The sequence below is a fragment of the Marmota marmota genome, unplaced genomic scaffold (assembly GCF_001458135.2).
Source record: "Marmota marmota marmota unplaced genomic scaffold, marMar, whole genome shotgun sequence".
NCBI classification, from domain to species: Eukaryota; Metazoa; Chordata; class Mammalia; order Rodentia; family Sciuridae; genus Marmota; species Marmota marmota.
Genome location: NW_026000174.1, coordinates 58,099,131 through 58,104,841, shown reverse-complemented (window position 1 = coordinate 58,104,841; position 5,711 = coordinate 58,099,131).

The following is a 5,711-nucleotide window of genomic DNA, read 5'->3' as shown; positions in this document are numbered from 1 at the left end:
GAGGAGGAGGAGGAGGAGGAGGAGGAGGAGAAGAAGAAGAAGAAGGAGAAGAAGAAGAAGAAATCAGACATGTGTGCTTTGGGTTGTAACATTGTTGTTCATAGGAGGCGATTATACATTACATAAACATATATCTTACTAGAAGGATACCAAAACAGCAATGTGTTCATCATCTCTGAATAGGAAAGGAGATTGTATTCTTGGCATTAGTGCTTAGAGGAAGACCTGCTGTTATGAAGTACTCATTATAGTAACATTTGAAAATGTGTCATATTTTTTATTAGGGCTTTGTAGTTATACATATTAGTTGGGTTCATCACAAAATACTCATACATACATGAAAATCAATTTCATTTCATAATCCCCCTTGTTCCCTCCCTCTTTTCTCTCCCTGACTCTCTCCCCTCTCCTGTTCTCTTTCCTCTACTCTGACTTCTTTTTGCTCATTTACTAATTTACATTTGATGGGTTCTTTGTGTTATCCTATCCTTTCCTCCCCTTTCCCTTTATTTTACACTGGCTCCTGCATATGTGAGAAAACATTTGACCTTTGACTTTGTGAGTTTGGCTAATTTCACTTAGCATATTCTCCACTTTCATCCAAAAATGTGTTATATTCTTGATCCATTCAAAATAAGGCTTTGAAAACCCTTACCTTAGGAGAAGGTCTCTTCACACTTGTATGTAACTTAGCCTTAACAATTATCTTCTGATGTAGGAAGGAGGCAGTGTGGTATTCCCCAGGCAGCATTATGATCCAGAGACTTGATTTGTCATGGTGAGTTGGTTTCAGGGGTATCATAGAAATCCAGTGCTCTTTGGTCACATTACACACCACATTGCCATTATCTATAGATTTGTTTGCTTTCATGAGATTTTCCACATGCACTCAAACAAAAGTAAATATCAAACAGATGAACTAACACGTGAAAGTGTCATAAATAGATAAGAGAGATGTACATTAGAATGAAGCAACATAAAGTAGGAGACTTTATCCGTCCATCATATCTATATTTCTTATAGATAAAATGCAATAATGTTCCATACTCTGCTATATTCAATGGCCAGGAAGAGAAGGAATGTTTTCATTCTACGGTATCCATGGCAATATCATCACCACTGGGAACCATGAAGTATTTTCCTGGAACACACTAATAGATACTGTTTTCCTTTGCTTCTCATCTCCCTGTCTACCAATATTCCTTACCCACAGAGTAGTGCCCATGTCCATCAGCAACTGCTGTGCATGCTTCCTGTTTCCATATTCTTTTCTTCGATTATAGTGCTCTCAGAGAAGTCCCTAAAATTTCTATGTTCTATAAATGCCTCATGTGCCCTAGATACTAGCTGTAGCATTGATAAAACTAATTTCTTGCAACTACTAAATATGACTAAGTTACTTCCAAGTGCAATTCTTCCTTTCTTTGCTAAATCTTATAAAAGTTAAGTATGTTCAGTTGCCCTTTTTTCTTCCCAAGGCAATTTGGAAGTCATTTATTCAAAGGAGAATAAAAAAAAATACGTCTCTAATTCTGTCTGAATCAAGATCACTTTGAACATGGGATTTGAGGCTTTGGTTCTCATCTACATTTTAGAAGACAAGCTAAGTTAGTCCCAGATTCACCCATTTCCTTAAATTTATGATCACACAGGATTCTAGCTATGAAGGCTTCTCTTTTGCCATCCTGGGAGGAGTATTTATACACAAATGATGCTAAACACAGGAAACTGGGGAAGGGCTATCCTCTAAATTGTCCCTTCCCTCCCAATTAAGAAACACAAACAAAATATGATAATTAATTAACCTACAATTTGACTTAGATCCTTGTAAAAAGAGGTGTAAATGTGCTAAAGAGTTTTAGAACATGAAACAATAATTGTCTAGGGCCCTGGTATTATTTTTAGTACCATTCTCCAATAGAAATCTCAGGGTTTCTTGATGAAATGGCTGATTGTACATCTGGGGCACAAATTATATGGACAATTGAACATTATGTAGTGGCATAAAGTAGGGAATTCTAGAATGCACATACATTAATGAGCATATGTGGCAAGGAAATTGGAGTCAGCTGATAGAACCCACCACAGTCAAAGCTATAAATAAGTAACACAATATTGAAATATAGCCTAAAGTATAAAATAAATATCCACAAGTGTCCAAGTAAATATTGAATAACTAACAAAATAGGAATTATAAAACACCTCCCATGAAAAATTCCAAATGACCTTTTATAAATTTTACTGCTTTAGGTATTTCATATAAATGGAATCATACAGCATTAGGCTTTTTGTGAATGGCTAATCTTTATTAATATCCTCAAACTTTATCCATGTTGTAGCAAGTACTGGAATATTCTTTTAATACTGGATTTTTCCATGGTATGTATATATCACATTTTTAATCCATTCATTTGTTGTAGATCACTTGAATTGCTTATGTGCTTTGGCTATTGAAAATAAGTCTGCTATGTACATGACTGTACATGAAAATTTTGTCTCAAAAGTTCATGAGTTCAATTATTTTGAGTTTATACATGAAAATGGAATAGTGGATCACCCAGTAGTACTATTTTTTTTTTTTTTTTTAGGAGAAATGTCTTTCATAGAAGTCAATCATTTTATATCCCTATGAACAGGGGACAAATGTTCCTATTTTTACACATCTTTACCAATTCTTTTCATTTAATATATTTTTAGTTGTAGATGGACACAATATCTTTATTTATTTACCTCTATGTGGTACCGAGGATCCAACCCAGTTCCCCACGTATGTTAGGCAAGTGCTCTACCACTGAGCCACAATTCCAGCCCTCCAAGTCTTCTTTTCAGTAGTAGTCACCTGAAATGTTATTACTCTTATGCTTTTGATTCACATTTCCCTGTGCACAGTGATGTTGAGCATCGTTTCTTCTGCTTAATAACCATTTGTGTATCTTCTTTGAAGAAATGTCTATTCAGTACTCTTTTTAAAAATTGAGTTTTTATTTGACATTTAGTCATAGGAGTTTACGTGTGTGTGTGTGTGTGTGTGTACATATTTCTGGATATTATCTATGATCACATAAGACTGCATACATTTCTCCCACCCATTCCATGGGTTCTCTTTTCATTTTATTAATTATACCGTTTGATATAAAGAGAGCTAATATTTAGACGAAGACCAATTAATCTAGTTTTCTTCTGTTATGGATGCATTTGTGTTAGTCTGAGAAATAATATTCTAATAGAATGTCCTGAAGCTTCTTCACTATGTTCTCTTCTGATATTTTTAGGGTTTTAACTTGGAAATATTTGATCTATTTCAAGGTGATTTTTGTTTGGTATAACATAAGGATCCAGCTTTAGTGTTTTACATGAGAAAATCTAATGTTTCCAGCATCATATATTGATGATTCTCCCTTTCCCATCGAATGGTCTTATCCCTTTTATGGGAAATGATTTGGTGATATCTGAGAGTCATTATTTTTGAGCTCTTTACTTTATTTCATTGTTAAGTCTCTTTTGTGTTGTGACACTCTCTTGAATATTATAGTTTCTATTCTTCTTATTAAGACAAATTATAAAAATTAGTGGGAACCACTATGGCATTTGTACACATGCAACATCACACATTAACAATAATCACACACCCTCCATCCACCCTCATCCCCATGTGTCACCTCCACTGACACCCCTCATTCACAAGGAAACATTTTTCACTTTCAGAACATTTTTTTTCTGAACAAATATACATATTTAGATTCCACATGTAAGAGAGAACATGTAGTAGTTGTAGTCTATGTCTGGATTATCATTTTCTGTTTGTTTGTTTTGCTTTTGTTTTGGCACTGGAGATTCAACACCCCGAGACTAATTATTTATTTATTTTTTTAAAAAAAATTTTGAGATAGGGTCTTTCAAGTTACTTAGGGCCAATCATTGTACATTCTGTAAATAGGAGGATCATTGAGAAGGAAAATGTGTAAAATGTTTCCAAGCTAATTTACCCATGTTCAGTAAGACTGTGGTCCATCAGACAGATGTTAGAATTGATAGAGAAAGATGGAAGAAACCAATAGTTTTTTTTTTTTTTTTTACAAGTTTCTAGAGTAACTCCTGAGAAGTTTCAGCTGACCTTGATATAAAAAATGAGAGGATTTAGTTTTGGGACAACATGGGGTAACTAAGTTGGTCTTAAAGAGTTGACAGGAAATCATAATCAAAGAGAATGCATTAATGTTAGATTTAGAAAATGTAAAAAAAGATTCCTATATCGGTATTTAAAAGGTATAGGCAATGATCTTTTTAAATATAACTTCAGATGTTCACTTTTTACAGCCAAAAGTTAAATGGGATTTTATGAGTAAATATCTAATAGAAACTGTTAAAATAAGTCTTGAATCCTACTGCTGTTTATAAATAAAATACACCAACAAAAAATAAACTAAAAACTGTGGGTCGTGGTGGCTCATGCCTGTAATCCCAGCAGATCCTGAAGGCTAAGGCAGGATGATCCCTAGTTCAAAGCCAGCCTCAGTAAAATGAGGCACTAAGCAACTCAGTGACACCCTGTCTCTAAATGAAAAAATACAAAATAGGGTTAGGGATGTGCCTCAGTGGTTGAGTGGCTCTGAGTTGCATCACCAGTAATCCCCCTCCCCTGATAAAAATAAAGAAAGAAAGAAAGAAAGAAAGAAAAAGAGTGGAAAAAAATTTCCGCTACACACTCACACACACACTGTTGAGAGCCACAGCCGAAAGGGGCCCCAACAAACTTCCAGCTGCCAGCAACCTTCCAGCTGCCAGCTGATGATTGGCTCACAGCGATCCCAGCAAAATTCTATCTGCCAATTGTTTGGCTCCTCTGCAGTGATGCTCATTGGGCTGTTTCCCTGCCCTTTCAGACCACGGAGCTGCTCATTGGGGGACTTTTTTTGGCTCTGCCCACGTGACCAAGCCAATCAGCCTCAAGAGCAGGAGGAGTGGGGGAGGTTGAGAGGCTTGTGGGAAGCTGCTGATGGGAGTTGGGCTGTAAAGGTTTTTCCTGAGGAGCTGTGTGGTTTGGTGTGTGTGTTCTAAAAATAAAGTTTGTTTCTTTTGACAAGTGGCTCCTGAATTGTGCCCAGCCAGACTGGGGCATTTGATGGCTCCAAAGGGGAATGATTGAGGGTAAGTGATAAGGTAAACTGCTTGCCCCTGAGGGCAGGGCGAGAGGATGGGTAGCCATTTTAAGATTCTTCTTTTGTTTTGCTTCACATTTGTTTTAAGTTGCCTGTCTCTGGAGATGTGTAAGATGGAAGAAAAACAGCTCACATCTGAGGAACAGATAGGGAGAAAGGATGGATGGACATTTCAGGAGGATAGAAAGGCTATAATGATTTTTTGTTGTTCCAATTTTGTTTCACTCCGTTTCAGTTTTGTTTGGTGTTATCTTTTTGGGTTGTATTATAGTTATAGTAGAAACATTCAAGTAAAAGAGAAGGTCTCTCGAGCCAGTCAGACAGAGAAAAAAATTCAAGTAAAAAAGAAGGTCTCTCGCGCTAGTCAGACAGAGGTAAAAATTCAAGTAAAAGAGAAAGCCTCTTGAGCTAGTCAGACAGAGGAAAAAATTCAAGTAAAAGAGAAGGCCTCTCAAGCTAGTCAGACAGAGAAAGAAAGTGTAGAGCAGAAAAAGCCATCAGGGGGAAAGTTATAACAGGAGACTGCTACTAACACCTTTCTATCACCAGAGG